The sequence below is a fragment of the Bombyx mori genome, chromosome 24 (assembly GCF_030269925.1).
Source record: "Bombyx mori chromosome 24, ASM3026992v2".
NCBI classification, from domain to species: Eukaryota; Metazoa; Arthropoda; class Insecta; order Lepidoptera; family Bombycidae; genus Bombyx; species Bombyx mori.
Genome location: NC_085130.1, coordinates 789,869 through 809,227, shown reverse-complemented (window position 1 = coordinate 809,227; position 19,359 = coordinate 789,869). Strand labels below are relative to the sequence as shown.

At 40.5% G+C, this 19,359-nt stretch overlaps 2 long non-coding RNA genes across 3 annotated transcripts; one reads left to right on the top strand and one right to left on the bottom strand.

The window, feature by feature from the left end:
* Positions 1 to 13,169: 13,169 nt before the first annotated feature.
* Positions 13,170 to 15,219, top strand: LOC134201227 (uncharacterized). Of its 2 annotated transcripts, none has more exons than XR_009976413.1 (2): positions 13,170 to 13,773; positions 14,304 to 15,219. It is a non-coding gene; the product is annotated as an uncharacterized LOC134201227 (long non-coding RNA). The 2 variants fall into 2 exon arrangements; XR_009976414.1 differs by having other exon boundaries at positions 13,352 to 13,880.
* Positions 15,208 to 19,190, bottom strand: LOC134201229 (uncharacterized). Its single transcript, XR_009976416.1, has 2 exons — positions 18,224 to 19,190; positions 15,208 to 18,145 (listed from the first exon to the last, which is right to left on the bottom strand). It is a non-coding gene; the product is annotated as an uncharacterized LOC134201229 (long non-coding RNA).
* Between the last annotated feature and the right edge of the window lie 169 nt (positions 19,191 to 19,359).

The window sequence follows — 19,359 nt, the reverse complement described above, 5'->3', positions numbered from 1 at the left end:
ATTCGTCCTGCTCAGCCTGGACTCAGAATATTTCCGTGATCTTTAAGAGGCCATTGGTACACCTCGTAGGAGGTGTATCCAGGCTGCGTTTTATAGTTTGCGGTCACCATTCGAGAATTTTTCGACCCCAGCAGCCATCTGTGGGGACAGATTGCTCGTTGAAGTGACAATGGGTTTCAATCTCGCAATACGTCAGGCTATGGACTATCTTGGTCCTTCTATAAATTTCCTCATTTCTGATTTGATCTCGTAGGGAATCTCCAAACAGAGCCCTCTCCATTGCTCTTTGAGCGACTTTGATCCTTCTGATAAGACCCACTGTCAACGACCAAGTCTCACTGCCATATATAATCAATGACACACACTGTTCAACAATTATCGTTTTGAAGCACTGTGATATTTATAATAAGAAGATTCTAAGTAACTTCCCGAATGCTGCTCATCCGAGTTCAATTCAACGATTGACCTCTTTTTGGAAGTGAGACCTACCTAGCTGGACAGTTTGCCCCAGGTAAATATGTTGGAGTATTTCCACTTTCGGGTAGCGACATGGTCAGCGGATGGTCTTCGTAAGTCAATAAAACCAGAAATGTTAACTCAGAGCGTATATTACGCAGGAGCGTTCTGTCTGATACGGTGACTCGCTCGCTTCTGAGCTAAGGATTTTTTTTTTTTTTTTCCTACCTATGCTGATAGCCTTGAGAGGCTATTTCAGCTTCACCCTAACGTTTGTAGGTGAGCTCGCGGGGCTCAACCGGAGAGTTGCTAACACTGACCCTAGCAAGAGCAGTGCTTCGCAGAATCTACCACCGGATCGGAAACGCGACCCACTGAGAAGATCCGGCGAGAAACTCAGTGGGCTGTGTCTGTGGGTTAGTTCGCTCGTCGAGCCCTTCGTCGCAAGCGACGGGTTCGACGAGGACGGTGACCGGTGCTTGTGGTGCCTAAGAGCACCGTTAATGGATCAGGAGGATCCGTAATGACGTGCTTTGGGCGACGTCGACGGTTTACCATTCGGTCTCCTGGGTCGGGTATGTAATTTCCAGCGGCTACGATGAGAGGGTTCTCATGTCGTGCCGCCTTCTCAAAATGGCGCAGCGATGCCGACTGTAGATACTTACTAAATGAGTCGAGCTCCAGGTCATCATGGAGATCCACATTCCTAAGGAACCATGGCGCTCCGACGGCTATCCTGCAGAATTGTGATTGAATAACCTGAAGGGATTTCAAGTGGGTGCGGGCTGCGTGAGCGAACACTACGCTTGCATACGTCATGACGGGGCGTATACAAGTTTTGTAGAGAGTTACCTTATTGCGGAGGGACAGTTTGCTTCGACTACAAAGCATTGGATAGAGTCGTCCTAGAATAAACGCGGCGCGGTCGCGTACCGTTTTTATATGGGGACGGAATGTCATCCCTCTGTCGAGGGTGACGCCTAGATATTTGACTTTCGAGACCCACGGTATGGGCTGGCCAAAGAGAGTGATGGGACTAACGGCGGAGGTGTTTGCGCGCCTACTACGGAGTGGGATGCTCGAAGTGATGTTCGGAGGGCGACCCCTTTTGAAGAGCACCGCTGCGCTTTTCGTGGGGTTGATGTCAATTCGCCACTTCCGGAACCACTGTCCCATGGTGGCTACTGCGATCTGGAGTCGCCGATGAAGCAGCGACATCTTCCTACACGAGTAGTAGATAGCCGTGTCATCGGCGAAGAGCGCTAGATGGGTCTCCGGAGACCGGGGTATATCATTGATATACAAACTAAATAATAACGGGGAGAGCGCGGAGCCTTGCGGGACTCCGGCAGTCAGTTGACGGGGACGAGAACGAGTTCCCTCTACTCGATATCGAAACGAACGGTTCGACAAGAAGTCTCGTATGATGAGCACAAGTCTGTCTGGCACTCCCATGTTGTACAGTTTGTAAATTAAACCGTTGTGCCAGACTTTGTCGAACGCCTTCGCGATGTCGAAGAAGAGGGCGCCGGTCGGGATTTGTTTACGCCTATTTAGTCCTATCAGGATGTGCTCCGTGAGGCGGTGCACTTGTTGTACGCACGAGTGTTTAGAGCGGAATCCGAACTGTTCGTCTATGAGAATTTTGTTCGCGGTAACAAAATCCCAGAGGCGTTTCCTAAGGAGCCGTTCGTAAATTTTTCCTATCGTCGGGAGGAGACTAATCGGACGGTAACTAGATGTTTCGTTTGTCGGTTTGCCCGGCTTATGTACACCGATAACGTCCGCTTCTTTCCACACCGCGGGAAAGATGCAGTGCGTCATAGCGGCATTTAAAATTGTAGCCAACATTGCTATCAGTTGGACTGGCAAGAGTTTTAGCGCGCGGTTGCGAATGCCGTCGGAGCCGGATGCCTTCCTAGGTTGGAGATTGTGGATCGCGTCTCTAACTTCGTCAGTGGTAATGGGGGGTAACGCGTCCGAGGGCAGCAGGGAAGCTCTGCGCTCGACCTCCCTGTCGACTAACTCGGTGTGTTCGGGGTCCGCGTGTTGAGTGCTGGTGGTGCACTGCTCTTGCAGTGCATCGGCCAGCAGCTCAGCCTTGTCATCGTCATCGAATGCCGGTGGTTGGCCTGAAGGGCGTACGAGGGGAGGCATGATAGCCGTAGTTTCGGATTTGAGAGTCCTAGCTAGTCGCCAGTATGTTTGGTGGGAGGGCGCGAGTTGTTCTAAATAACTATGCCAATTATCGTTACGCGCGTCGCTTAGGCGGGAGTGGACTTCGCGTTGTAGACGACGCATCCGAATCCGGTTTGAATGCGTGGGAAGCCGATCGTAGGCCCGGATTGCCGCGTTCCTAACTCTTAAGAGATTCCTAAGTTCGGAGGATAGTCTGATGCGGTGGAAGCTGTCCTCCACATCGACTTCTTTTGAAGATCTAATGATCGCGGAAGAGATGTGATCGGTAATGATGTTTATGGATTCGACGGTGTCCTCGGGGGATAGATTCGAATCCAGGCCGTAAGGGAGGATTGGCGGGGCGGCTTCGGCTAGGCACGTGCCCAGCTTATTCCAATCCACCATGGTCCTCGTAACAGTGACTGGGTTGTGAGGGCGACCGAGCTGCATAACGACAGGTCGGTGGTCTGAGTCGAGCTCTGACAGTGCTTCGATGGAACGTAAGCGCAGAGTTACGTTCCTAAGCAATGCCAGGTCTATAGTGCTCGGACGGAGCGCGATGTTATACGGATAACATGTTGGAGTTGGGGGACCGACTACTTCAAAAGTGAGGTCGTCTATAAACGCGTCGAGACGCCTACCGTTAACGTTCGTACGATGGCAGTTCCACCTAGTGTGGTGGCAATTTAAATCGCCTGCCAGGATGACGGAGTCTCCCATGCCGAACAGTGACTCGATGTCACTGCTCAGGAGGGGCTTGTCCGGGGAGGAGATAAACGGATGCGATGACGATCGGCTGGTGTCCCGTCAGCGAGATACGGCACACTGACGCCTCGATATGTAAGAGCGAGGGAGTATCGAGAGGGACAACGTGCAGGGCCCGCCTATAGTAAATGGCAGTCCCGCCTTTGGAGGCGGTGAGTCTGTCATTCCTAACCATGACGTATGAGTTAAGGATTGTACAGCAACTCTTTTTATAGTCAGCAAGTGTGCCGGCAACTCGCGCCATCAAAGGGTGCCGGTGCGCTCTGTGATCCAAGCCGCCTGCCGTTGATCGTTGCAAATATGCCGGTGACCCGAGCCATCAAAGAGTGCCGACGCCCTCTGTGATCCAAGCCGCCTGCCGTCGACCGTTGCAAGTGTGCCGGCGGCGCTCGCTGAAAAAGGGTGCGGATGCGCTTTGTGATCTAAGCCGCGCGCCGACAAATATACCTATCAACAACTTCGAGCGTAGAGCACCCTATATTTACGGCCACTACATAAACATTCGATAAAATTTCAGAACAGTATCAAAAATTCTACTGTGGTCTTGCAAGGTATCAGCCATAGTCGTGATATCGTCGGCAAACCGAAAGTAAGCATTGAACACATCCTACAATGCAGTGATGAACCATTTTGGAGAAATAACATCTCCCTACCTCACACCAAGCTGCAGATGAATATGTGGTAGAGCGATCGTAGATTATAAGATATTTGATAGATGCCTGAATCTCACTAACGACAATTTCAATATATGTTTGAATATTTACAAATTCCGAACAACAACGATACGATTTTTATCGATCATTTCGACTCTTCCGCACCTCTATTTGTGTTGATCATCCGCCCCCAAATACCTTTATTAATGCGAATGACTCACTGAAGTATTAAAGGTCTATGGAATGACTGCATCGAATCAAAATAGATTAAATCAAACCATTTAGGTACCTATCTACATAATATGTAGAGGCTAACTGAATTTGGCCCCCTTTATTTGATTTTCAGTTTTTTTTTTTCATTTATTATTTGCTCGTCCTTTGTTTGTTAATGTTCTTGTGTGAAAATTGTTTGTTCGTCTTTTATTTATTTATAATTAATTAAACAAATGATCAACCTTAAGTTGGCCTCCTTTACTAGATACATATCTGTATTTTTATCGCTCAGATTAATTAATTTTGATCAATTATCGTTTGTTCGATGACTATTGGTGATTGTTTGTTCATAAAAACAGTTAAATTCCTAATGATTAATTATTTTATATCTAAGAAGCAAACCATCACCTCACGCCTACTTGCGCATGCGCGCCGGTTTTGATTTTCGGTTTTTTTTTATTTATTGTTCGTCGAGACTGTGCAAGTGCAATTTTAGTAGATGTTGGAAGAAAATTACGCAACCTACGTAAGGAACCTGCAGAGGAAAATAGTTTGCGACTGACTGACACCAGTTGTGGTCCCCATGACAAACTGTGGTCAATGATAACACCAAGATTTTTAACGGTGTCACTAAACGGGATGGTTATCCCGTCAAGAGACAATTGGGGCAGATGTGTCCACTCTATCTTACTGCATGTCCTTTGGCTGCCAACAATTATACACTGCGTTTTTGTTGGATTCAGTTTAAGGCCGTACGCGTTACTCCACTCAGATAAGACGCGTAAGTCGCTATCCATAGTTCGAATAGCATCATGTATTATATATTTAATTAGGAGTTTTAGATTTTATTTTTTTCTAAACAAGAATTAAAAAAGATAGATATGTGATATAAATTTAAATATATAGAATTAATAAAAGATTTTCGTTAATAATTAATTATTAACTCTCATATTATGATCATGATTAAGAAAATGTAACAAAAAAAGTGAGTAAATAACTTTGGATGACCTTGGCCAACGATTTCTGCAGAGCATTAAATTCAATTAAGAAAACAGGCAATGAAGTGTTTATCTAAATCTAAAGCCATAGTTTAGTCGTTTTTCAAGCGAATGGCGTTATGGTCACGATAACATTTACTAGAAAAGACAGATACTAATATTTCGATTTACTTACCGTGATCTTATTAGGCAGCGGTTGCATTTATAGCAAAATTTATTACCACTTCTTTTTATTTTAATTCGGTTATTCGGTTAACAATTAGTAGCTTACATTTAGTTTTAGTAGGCAAAGTATTATATGCGCCAAGGTAATTAAAATCAAAGATTACCATATTTGTCATTTTCCTTTACTTTGTTGTCAAAAATGCAAACGTCCCGGTGCTTTTGCGTTTAATAACTAACATAAATATAAAGTATCAAAGTATGTATGTACTTAATTGTACTTAGGTTTAAGTATTTTATTTAAATGTATTACACTTAATTTGACATTTAAACAAGCTAAATACAAAATAATATAGGGGTGCTAAAAAAATCGATAGATCGAAATGAAATATCAATGTTTTGGTTTTTCAATATCGATTTGTTATTGAATTCTAAATGATTCTATTTTAATTAAAAACATATCGCCCTTTTGTCTACATTCGATTTTATAATTCCCAGTTGAACTATCGCACTGGGGACTTTAAATCGATACATAAGGATAAACTCAAAACAACGCTATTAATATCCTTCACATTGCTATAGAAGTTTTCTTCTGCACTGCACCGATACGAGTAAATTAAGGCAGTATCAGTAAGGTAAATAGCACCATGCTCATTTGTAGGCGAAGCGCAGGTAATTTTTCAAAATATTAGCTTATGTGGCGGTAGCCATCACAGAACACAAGATATTTGACAGATGCCTGAATCTTGCTTACGACATTTTCAAGATAAGCTCGCATACAAATTCCGAACAACAAAATTTGGACCGTCGGTCTACCGAGCAAATATCACCCGCTCGGTGGAAGATCTTCCCTCCGTCGTTAAGCTTCCCAAACTAATAATATGTAGATTTCAGATAATCTTTCAATTGGCACTATATCCACATTTTTTCCTGAAAACATCAAAATCACAATCCAGGTTTGCAAAATCATCATCCGCCCATAGACGACCACAGTTGGACACAGGCCTCTGCAAAGGTTCACTACAGTTATTCGTCCTGCTCAGCCTGGACTCAGAATATTTCCGTGATCTTTAAGAGGCCATTGGTACACCTCGTAGGAGGTGTATCCAGGCTGCGTTTTATAGTTTGCGGTCACCATTCGAGAATTTTTCGACCCCAGCAGCCATCTGTGGGGACAGATTGCTCGTTGAAGTGACAATGGGTTTCAATCTCGCAATACGTCAGGCTATGGACTATCTTGGTCCTTCTATAAATTTCCTCATTTCTGATTTGATCTCGTAGGGAATCTCCAAACAGAGCCCTCTCCATTGCTCTTTGAGCGACTTTGATCCTTCTGATAAGACCCACTGTCAACGACCAAGTCTCACTGCCATATATAATCAATGACACACACTGTTCAACAATTATCGTTTTGAAGCACTGTGATATTTATAATAAGAAGATTCTAAGTAACTTCCCGAATGCTGCTCATCCGAGTTCAATTCAACGATTGACCTCTTTTTGGAAGTGAGACCTACCTAGCTGGACAGTTTGCCCCAGGTAAATATGTTGGAGTATTTCCACTTTCGGGTAGCGACATGGTCAGCGGATGGTCTTCGTAAGTCAATAAAACCAGAAATGTTAACTCAGAGCGTATATTACGCAGGAGCGTTCTGTCTGATACGGTGACTCGCTCGCTTCTGAGCTAAGGATTTTTTTTTTTTTTTTCCTACCTATGCTGATAGCCTTGAGAGGCTATTTCAGCTTCACCCTAACGTTTGTAGGTGAGCTCGCGGGGCTCAACCGGAGAGTTGCTAACACTGACCCTAGCAAGAGCAGTGCTTCGCAGAATCTACCACCGGATCGGAAACGCGACCCACTGAGAAGATCCGGCGAGAAACTCAGTGGGCTGTGTCTGTGGGTTAGTTCGCTCGTCGAGCCCTTCGTCGCAAGCGACGGGTTCGACGAGGACGGTGACCGGTGCTTGTGGTGCCTAAGAGCACCGTTAATGGATCAGGAGGATCCGTAATGACGTGCTTTGGGCGACGTCGACGGTTTACCATTCGGTCTCCTGGGTCGGGTATGTAATTTCCAGCGGCTACGATGAGAGGGTTCTCATGTCGTGCCGCCTTCTCAAAATGGCGCAGCGATGCCGACTGTAGATACTTACTAAATGAGTCGAGCTCCAGGTCATCATGGAGATCCACATTCCTAAGGAACCATGGCGCTCCGACGGCTATCCTGCAGAATTGTGATTGAATAACCTGAAGGGATTTCAAGTGGGTGCGGGCTGCGTGAGCGAACACTACGCTTGCATACGTCATGACGGGGCGTATACAAGTTTTGTAGAGAGTTACCTTATTGCGGAGGGACAGTTTGCTTCGACTACAAAGCATTGGATAGAGTCGTCCTAGAATAAACGCGGCGCGGTCGCGTACCGTTTTTATATGGGGACGGAATGTCATCCCTCTGTCGAGGGTGACGCCTAGATATTTGACTTTCGAGACCCACGGTATGGGCTGGCCAAAGAGAGTGATGGGACTAACGGCGGAGGTGTTTGCGCGCCTACTACGGAGTGGGATGCTCGAAGTGATGTTCGGAGGGCGACCCCTTTTGAAGAGCACCGCTGCGCTTTTCGTGGGGTTGATGTCAATTCGCCACTTCCGGAACCACTGTCCCATGGTGGCTACTGCGATCTGGAGTCGCCGATGAAGCAGCGACATCTTCCTACACGAGTAGTAGATAGCCGTGTCATCGGCGAAGAGCGCTAGATGGGTCTCCGGAGACCGGGGTATATCATTGATATACAAACTAAATAATAACGGGGAGAGCGCGGAGCCTTGCGGGACTCCGGCAGTCAGTTGACGGGGACGAGAACGAGTTCCCTCTACTCGATATCGAAACGAACGGTTCGACAAGAAGTCTCGTATGATGAGCACAAGTCTGTCTGGCACTCCCATGTTGTACAGTTTGTAAATTAAACCGTTGTGCCAGACTTTGTCGAACGCCTTCGCGATGTCGAAGAAGAGGGCGCCGGTCGGGATTTGTTTACGCCTATTTAGTCCTATCAGGATGTGCTCCGTGAGGCGGTGCACTTGTTGTACGCACGAGTGTTTAGAGCGGAATCCGAACTGTTCGTCTATGAGAATTTTGTTCGCGGTAACAAAATCCCAGAGGCGTTTCCTAAGGAGCCGTTCGTAAATTTTTCCTATCGTCGGGAGGAGACTAATCGGACGGTAACTAGATGTTTCGTTTGTCGGTTTGCCCGGCTTATGTACACCGATAACGTCCGCTTCTTTCCACACCGCGGGAAAGATGCAGTGCGTCATAGCGGCATTTAAAATTGTAGCCAACATTGCTATCAGTTGGACTGGCAAGAGTTTTAGCGCGCGGTTGCGAATGCCGTCGGAGCCGGATGCCTTCCTAGGTTGGAGATTGTGGATCGCGTCTCTAACTTCGTCAGTGGTAATGGGGGGTAACGCGTCCGAGGGCAGCAGGGAAGCTCTGCGCTCGACCTCCCTGTCGACTAACTCGGTGTGTTCGGGGTCCGCGTGTTGAGTGCTGGTGGTGCACTGCTCTTGCAGTGCATCGGCCAGCAGCTCAGCCTTGTCATCGTCATCGAATGCCGGTGGTTGGCCTGAAGGGCGTACGAGGGGAGGCATGATAGCCGTAGTTTCGGATTTGAGAGTCCTAGCTAGTCGCCAGTATGTTTGGTGGGAGGGCGCGAGTTGTTCTAAATAACTATGCCAATTATCGTTACGCGCGTCGCTTAGGCGGGAGTGGACTTCGCGTTGTAGACGACGCATCCGAATCCGGTTTGAATGCGTGGGAAGCCGATCGTAGGCCCGGATTGCCGCGTTCCTAACTCTTAAGAGATTCCTAAGTTCGGAGGATAGTCTGATGCGGTGGAAGCTGTCCTCCACATCGACTTCTTTTGAAGATCTAATGATCGCGGAAGAGATGTGATCGGTAATGATGTTTATGGATTCGACGGTGTCCTCGGGGGATAGATTCGAATCCAGGCCGTAAGGGAGGATTGGCGGGGCGGCTTCGGCTAGGCACGTGCCCAGCTTATTCCAATCCACCATGGTCCTCGTAACAGTGACTGGGTTGTGAGGGCGACCGAGCTGCATAACGACAGGTCGGTGGTCTGAGTCGAGCTCTGACAGTGCTTCGATGGAACGTAAGCGCAGAGTTACGTTCCTAAGCAATGCCAGGTCTATAGTGCTCGGACGGAGCGCGATGTTATACGGATAACATGTTGGAGTTGGGGGACCGACTACTTCAAAAGTGAGGTCGTCTATAAACGCGTCGAGACGCCTACCGTTAACGTTCGTACGATGGCAGTTCCACCTAGTGTGGTGGCAATTTAAATCGCCTGCCAGGATGACGGAGTCTCCCATGCCGAACAGTGACTCGATGTCACTGCTCAGGAGGGGCTTGTCCGGGGAGGAGATAAACGGATGCGATGACGATCGGCTGGTGTCCCGTCAGCGAGATACGGCACACTGACGCCTCGATATGTAAGAGCGAGGGAGTATCGAGAGGGACAACGTGCAGGGCCCGCCTATAGTAAATGGCAGTCCCGCCTTTGGAGGCGGTGAGTCTGTCATTCCTAACCATGACGTATGAGTTAAGGATTGTACAGCAACTCTTTTTATAGTCAGCAAGTGTGCCGGCAACTCGCGCCATCAAAGGGTGCCGGTGCGCTCTGTGATCCAAGCCGCCTGCCGTTGATCGTTGCAAATATGCCGGTGACCCGAGCCATCAAAGAGTGCCGACGCCCTCTGTGATCCAAGCCGCCTGCCGTCGACCGTTGCAAGTGTGCCGGCGGCGCTCGCTGAAAAAGGGTGCGGATGCGCTTTGTGATCTAAGCCGCGCGCCGACAAATATACCTATCAACAACTTCGAGCGTAGAGCACCCTATATTTACGGCCACTACATAAACATTCGATAAAATTTCAGAACAGTATCAAAAATTCTACTGTGGTCTTGCAAGGTATCAGCCATAGTCGTGATATCGTCGGCAAACCGAAAGTAAGCATTGAACACATCCTACAATGCAGTGATGAACCATTTTGGAGAAATAACATCTCCCTACCTCACACCAAGCTGCAGATGAATATGTGGTAGAGCGATCGTAGATTATAAGATATTTGATAGATGCCTGAATCTCACTAACGACAATTTCAATATATGTTTGAATATTTACAAATTCCGAACAACAACGATACGATTTTTATCGATCATTTCGACTCTTCCGCACCTCTATTTGTGTTGATCATCCGCCCCCAAATACCTTTATTAATGCGAATGACTCACTGAAGTATTAAAGGTCTATGGAATGACTGCATCGAATCAAAATAGATTAAATCAAACCATTTAGGTACCTATCTACATAATATGTAGAGGCTAACTGAATTTGGCCCCCTTTATTTGATTTTCAGTTTTTTTTTTTCATTTATTATTTGCTCGTCCTTTGTTTGTTAATGTTCTTGTGTGAAAATTGTTTGTTCGTCTTTTATTTATTTATAATTAATTAAACAAATGATCAACCTTAAGTTGGCCTCCTTTACTAGATACATATCTGTATTTTTATCGCTCAGATTAATTAATTTTGATCAATTATCGTTTGTTCGATGACTATTGGTGATTGTTTGTTCATAAAAACAGTTAAATTCCTAATGATTAATTATTTTATATCTAAGAAGCAAACCATCACCTCACGCCTACTTGCGCATGCGCGCCGGTTTTGATTTTCGGTTTTTTTTTATTTATTGTTCGTCGTTTTCTCGTTAATGTTCGAATGTAAAAATTGTTTGTTCGTCTTTTATTAATTGAATTGTCTTTTAGAAATATATTGCAGGGACATTTAGTAGAAATTCATTTAATATGGAAGAATAAACTTAGTATATATATACTCTATAAACAGGACTCTTTATCGAGAAAACGAAAACGTCTATCAACTGTGTAACATCTCGTCACCGCGATTCAGGAATGTATAGAAATTAAGATGGCGCATAACCGAAAAACGTTACTTAAGTTTTTTCCTGCTTACGTCGATAAAAAAGTTTCACTTCAAAAATTCTTTCCGCTGTCAATTGTGAAAATGACACAACGTTCACATGTTCACAACAATACACTGGAAGTCAAATATATTAAGTGTATAATCTATTATGCAACAATATGACGCTTAGCTGCCTTTCTCACTGCTTTCTCATTACAGGACTTATTTCCTTTTTTATTTCTCTATCTTATGATTTTTTAATTCAGACCTGTAAGCACTACAAAATTACATAAAGTATTTTATTTAACGTCACTCAGCATTCTTCAATCAGTTAACAACTGCTCAATTTATATAATACCCTGTGCCTATGCTATCGCCATTCTCAAGGATTTTTTAACTGTTATTTAGATTTTATTTATTTATTTTTATTGCTTAGATGGGTGGACGAGCTCACAGCCCACCTGGTGTTAAGTGGTTACTGGAGCCCATATATATCTACGACGTAAATGCGCCACCCACCTTGAGATATAAGTTCTAAGGTCTCAGTATAGTTACAAACCGAAACGCATTACTGCTTCACGGCAGAAGTAGGCGGGTTGGTTTTACCTACCCGCGCGGACTCTTATGAGGTCCTACCACCAGTAATTACGCAAATTATAATTTTGAGGGTTTCATTTTTATTACACGATGTTATTCCTTCACCGTGGAAGTCAATCGAGAAAATTTGTTGAGTACGTATTTCATTAGAAAAATTGGTACTCGCCTGAGATTCGAACACTGGTGTATCGCTCAACATGAATGCACCGGACGTCCGGCTACGACGACTCAAAAGTGCTGAAAGTGGGACACTTTTTCAAGTTTCTCCCATATGAGACGGCTCTCCTTACCTCTACCCTCCATATTTTTTCTCAAATATTAAGTGTGTAATCTATAGTCTGCTTATTTGACAACCTCGGAGACTTTTTGGCGGTTGTGTGATTTGTTTTATTTTGTCTATTAGTGTTTCTTCAGGTTTAAATGTGTAATAACGGTGGTTTATTAATTATTTAATATCTGGGAAAGTGCACAAATGTGGGAAAATTAAACAAAGCCGCTGGACGTAACATCTCGGGATCCTCCAAAAAATCCACTGAAAAAATGTCAGTAAATGACCACCATATTACTGAGATTAGATTTCATCCCATATCATCTCAGCTCATTTCATACTAGTTGATTAATGTCTCAAATTAATCATCTTCATTTCATTTTATATCACTCCATGTTATCACTTTTCTTAAAATAAGATTATAAATTAAAATAAGTCATGACTTAAAGGTGTTAGTTACTAGGTCATAAAATCTCTTAAAAAAACAGTAATTTCGAGAGGGTACCTATTTGGGTGAATGAAGTTAGCCCCTCAAAAAAATTTTTCTTTCCTATTTTCTACTTATTTTCTATTAATTCGTTTGTTCATCATTTGTTCATGATTGTTCATTATCAATAATTGTTTGTTCCTCATTTATTTATTTAAAAATAATTATTAAAAATATACCTACAAGTTAGCCCCTCAGTTGCAATTTTTAATATTTTTTCGTCCTTAATGACTCGGACATATTCATTTTCGATTGTTCTTATATAAAATACGTTTGTTCTCTTTCGAAATAACTCATTTTTTGTTTAATTAACTATTTGTATTAGTATGCAAAATATGTGTACTGCGCATGTGTCAACTATAATGCCTAAACCTTCTATGCGGTTTTAATTGTGAAAAAAAAAAACAATTATAAATCCTGAAGGATCAATTAATTGGTACATATACAGTTTAATTAAAAAAAAATAAAAATAAAAAATGAAATAATGTGCATTCGCGTAAAGTTAGACCAAATGCATTTTTTCCATACTCCTACCTATCGTTATAAAGGTATAAAAAAAAGATAGGTTAAGAGTTCACATAGGTAATATAAACAAATAAGTAAATATGTTCATTATTTCTCTTTTAAGAGATAATGTAGGTATACATTATAATAACTTTTTTACACAGTCGAAATTATATTCATAACATTAGTAAAATAACATTTTAATATTTTTTTTATAGGTTATGTATTGAAATTGTTGGAAAATTATTTCATGTTTTAGCTGGAAAACGACATGGAGAATTATATGCAATACAAGATAATGAGCTCCATCAAATGAATTCGAATGAAACCAAACTGTTTACCATCCAAATTCGATTGTCGGGCAGATAGAAAACGAAAATTCACTCATAGTGAACCTCGGCCTGCATTTGTGAAACGGCAAAGACTCACTATTATCAAGGAAATTGAAGAGACGACTAAAAATGAGATGTGTCGTATTATTATACCTTTGCCATATTGTAGTCAAGGTAGGTGTAACTGTCAATAATTAGTTACACTCACAGATCTCATAATCAAATAACAATATCAGAAAAAAGGAGAATAGTTTGTTAGTTAGTGGAAGTAGCCAGAATGGGTAAGTGGACCTCAGTTCCTATTACATAAGGTTCTAGGAAGTTTGTGATAATGAAAATTTATCACAGTGTAATATAACTTACTTACTTTAACAGCAAAGGAAAACATTGTGATGAAACCTGCACAGGTCCTAATAACATTTACCTAAATGTCCTAATAACATTTAGGTAAATGTTATTAGGATTTTCTTAGGTGTGTAATCCACCAACCAGCACTAGGCCAGCGTGGTGGACTAAGGCCTAAAAACCCTCTCAATGGTAGTGGAGGCCAGTGTCCAGCAAGGGGAGATTTATATGGGCTGATGATGATGACTAGGAAGTTACATACTACTACTACTACTACAGTACACATATAATCCTATATATTTACAAACTATAAGTTTGTTGGGTACCTAGAAATTGCTAACATTATTTTGTATTTCCAGATGTTCAGCCACTTGAAAATAGGTGTAGTAATGACAAAGCTATCCAAGTAGCTCCAGCACAGGAACACAAAGGCAAGGCAAGTGTGTATTGCCCCATCACCCCTTAATATATCTGAAGCAAGTACAAGTAAACAATCAGAACAGTGATGAGTCAAATGCACCAGCAACAGAAGGATCAGCTGTTGACTATGAGTTATCTCTCTATATCTCCACTCCATCAAAGACTTGTGCACTTCAGAGTATAGCTCTCAAGAAGACTACAAAAGTTGAAAAAATGAATCTGTTAACAACTTCATCTAAAGTGAAAAATAAACCACATTTATTTATTGGACTTCCACAAGAATTATATTTCATAATAGGCTTGATTGAGAAACATACAAATGGTTCTGAACAAAATATTATATTATGTTTGATGAGAATAATATTAAATAGAACATTCTCTCAATTGGCTGATGATTTTGATTTATCTGTAAGTCAAGCAAGCAATATATTTTTCAACAAACTCCCAGAAATTGCAAATGTAATATCACCCCTTGTTAAAAAAAAACAATACAATAAATATATATGCAGGAAGGATAATTGATGTCAACTTTGTGGAAAATAGAAAGTTTTTAGACAGTTTGCCACCTCTTACAAGACGCTGTAATTAAATAAGTAATCCTTAGTAGGAATTTTTGTAAGTATTTTCACTTTTCATTCAAAAACTACTGAACAGATTTTAATAAAACTTCTATGCTGGTCTTCTATGGCTAGCAACCATCGATGCTAGCAACTCATTATTATTTTGATTCTGTTTATCACAAATGTGCCAACTATGGGCTTATATATTATATGAAAAGGAATAAGATTAATGTTATGTAACCTTTGTACCTGTAAGTTAAGAATATTTTTTAAATAAAACATATTTAAATTGAAATATTATTTTTATTAAATCACATTCACTTTGTGCACATTAATATTTTGTACTCCCTAAAAGGAAAATAGGTATATAGATTTTTTTAAGAATTTAACATTACATTTTTGTGTTAGATTAGAAAAATGTTATTCTTCCAAAAAGAAACTACATTATCTTACAACTGTGCAACATACTCGGGATCAAAATCAATACTAATTATAGTGACCTGATTATTTTTTTCAAATTTGCTGCTTGCTACGCAAAGGTAGCAAGTTTTACTTTTAGCACAATACATAATAATATGCATTTGAACTTGTGCATAATATCTTTCACATCATTATTTATTTACTGAATTATTTAAGAATGATAGGCATATAATATTTTAAGCTATCTTTGTTTATAATTTTTAATCTATGATTTAAAAATAAGTTATCTTTAATATTTTTTATTTTGTGATTTATGGGGTGGTTACAGTCATTATTATAAAATTAGAAATTTTGAGGAAATACAAATGTTTAATACAAATTATTTTGATAATCGAAATAAATTCATATCAATCCAAATTCATATTTGGATTGATGAACTATGAAAATTGTATGGTATGTAAACAGTAATATATTTATAATGATAATTTATTCCATGCAGTGTCGGTTAGAGAAGCTGTGTAAAGGTTTACCCCCTGCACCATCCCCACTCCGCGGAATTCCATGGTTATGAAGATATCCACGGTTAATGTTTTGAGGTTAGAATTACTATTTAGTGTAGTCACTATTTATTCAACATGGTTTAAAATTTCAATTATGGTCCATTGTTTTTGAGTTGTGGAGGGAAGGGTGTAAGGGCTTACCACTGCACCATCACCATGCCGCAGATCCCCATGGTTATGAAGATATCCATGGTTATTTTTTTAGATTAAAACTGTATTATTTAGTTAAACTCCAAGGGAGCTTAAGTTTGAATCCGCCTTATCTCCGGCGCTGCGGGAAGAGCAGCCCTTCCGCCCTTGCGTGCCGAAGCATGGTCACTCGTGCTCCGCTCCGCAGCTTCGGCTTGATGGTTGCCTACGGCGACCAGCCTCAGCCGCTCCGCCTCCCACTGTTTTCGTGCTCCGCCACAGCGGGCGAGAACTGCTCTCCCTCCGCGCCTCCGGTTTTTTATATACACTCTAAGGGTAGGGCAGACAAGAGCAGGTGGAAAGTGGGCTGATTCGGTTTTCGATATTTTTCCAATATTTTTGCAATTTTATTTCCAAATCACGAGCAATTTTACTGTTTTATATTTCAATCTTATTTAAAAAGTTAGTTTGTTACAGAGACAGATAAAAAGACGCTATAAAATATAATTGCTTATTACAGAAACAGTTACAATGCACATTAATTACAACAAAACTATGTAAATATATTAAAATAATAAAATATATTTCGGTAAAAACATGACATAAAATTTAACAAAATAAAATACACGCTTAGCGTGAATGGAACGTGAAACGTCAAATGTGACATTAGACATGTGTAAGTAATGCGAGTGATATTACTCGGGTAATATTACTCTACGATGTAATGCAACATCACACATTACGCGAAGGAAACAAACATCACACTATCACCCAACATGTTTCTTTCTTTGTCGTGTAATGTTGCTTAATACACGAACGGAACCGAGCGAGCGAGACAGACCGATCGACGCAAAATAAATGAGCAAGCGACACGGAATTATTCCTAGTGATTTTGAACCGTATGTCCTGGCCGCTAGGTACATTTTTATACCTATGGTACGTCTGAATTTTAATATAGGTATTTGTGTTTATATTTTTCATACGGCCAGCCGGTAGCTCCCCGCAAGTACTTACTTAATTTTTTATTCGCAACTTTTGTAAAATCGCTTGTCGCTCGTAATTATTTAGTAATATTTCATATTAATTTTTGTGTTTGATTTGAATTACTTAAGCACTTGTTTGAAGATAGTTTTATTATTTGTTTTAATGCGTGTTTAATAAGTGAAAGAAATAACGGCGTCTAAATGAAAGTACAGTCCTCCTTGGATGCACTTTGAGGATATCGCGCCGAAACAATGCATCTACTGCTCTCGTATATTAACATTATTGTCGAGCTCAATTTGCAGTCTAAGTCGCCATATGAAATCCGTTCATCCCACAATAAATTATATTAAGTAAAAAATAAAATTATTATATTATTAAGTAAGTCAATCTGTCAAGTAATATAACAGTGTATTACAATACAAAGTTCATACTTTGTATTGTAATACACTACTGTAATGACACACCCGAATCATTACCTAAGTGATGTGTTTATACACATCACTTAGGTAATGATTGATGAAAACATTACACATCACTCTTAACATTACTCGGTGCGTTCAATAGATACTGTGACGACGAATACATTGTATCTATACACCCGAATCATTACCTAAGTGATGTGTTTATACACATCACTTTGAACGCACCGAGTAATGTTAAGAGTGATGTGTAATGTTTTCGAGTAATATCACCTATCTGTAAAAGTGATGTCATATCACATTACATTGGGAAGTGATGTTTTGCGCAAGTCTATGTGACATCTACCTTGACAATTTTTCTATTATTTACGGAAACTTTAAAAAATCATATCTCGTAAGCCGTGAGTCTCCGCAACTTGAAATTTTGCAAACAGCTTTTTATTTATGAATACTATCCACAACTAATATTGTGAACTTCCAAATCGACGGACCCAAAAGGAAAGTTTAGCCTTAATTTCAATAAATATTAATTAATCTTCTAAAAATTTATTATTCTAATGTATAGAACACTGCGTGCACTTCAACTTCGGCATGTTCAGGTACAGATTCCGGTTTTATTGACAGATCGTTGTATACCTGCCAATTACCTCCTAATCGTCTGCAATAAGCCAAGTAATGACCCGTGATAAACGCCACAACGCCTGATATTCTGAAAATGTATAAATTTTTGATGTTATTTACAACAATATGCATAAAATACGAATATTAACAAGTGTAATAAATATACCTATAACGTAAATTAGTTTTAGATTCCTCACTACTTTCCAGTTGCAAATTTAAATAAATAAAGCTCACTTAGTTTACACTTTCTTTTAGGTCGACACTTTTCGTCCCGTATATCTAATTCTATAAAAAGATATTTTTGAGGAACAGTGACACGAGTTGCAATTGCTTTAAAGCAAAATGGACAACGAACTTTGAAAATTTTATGATAAAATTGTAAAGCTTTTTCAAGAGCTCTGAATCCATGTCTTGTTATGATTCTGTGGTTAGCACTTAAAGTTGGAATATTTTGTGTGTAAATTTGACACAAACTATTTGAGCATGAAGTTGTTTCGATAACACTTGGTGCAGATTCATGCAATTTGTTCCAAAGCTGGATGACGTTATCATGGCAATTTATGTAGGGAGCAACCTTAAATTTGAAACTATCTTCTTCCAATTTTTTTGTGTCATAAATATTATGTAAAATAGCCATTCGTTGTTCGTATAATTTTCCGTGTTGCTCCGGTCTCTATAAAACTTTTTATGAATTTAAATATTGAAAGGTCAGAGTTATTGATGAAGTGCCGATAATGAGTATTGTCGATTGCTGCTGTGAAGATGATTTGAACTATTGAGTCAAAGGGGCAAGTATTTAATGCTGTCTGTTTAATTCCTTTAAATTGAACTGGACCGGTTTTATTACCATTGCGAAGTAAAAAATCTTTTCTTTTTTTGATAACTTTAGATTTTTCATCATCTACTAAATTATTTAATAGAGCAAATTCTGGACATTGTTGGAAGTAATGACCGTTTTTTTTCTTCACCATTTTTTGTTTCATCATGTTTTCTAATGCCAAAGATAAAGGTTCACTATCTTGTTTTACTGTCAAAAATTCATGAATATTTTTTTTCTCCTTATCGAGATATACTGTTGATGAGGATAAATTTGAAATACTATCATCTAGAGAATCAGTAGAAGTAACAATTTGAAGGTCAGTATTTAATAATCCAACATCAATAGTTTCGTGATTTTCTACACTAGTGATACTAATATCGAGGCAATAATTTTCGTCTTCATCAAAATTTTGGTTGTAACTAGAATCATTTTGATTATTTTTATGTATAGATGATAGTTCTTCATCAGAACTGTTGATTTCT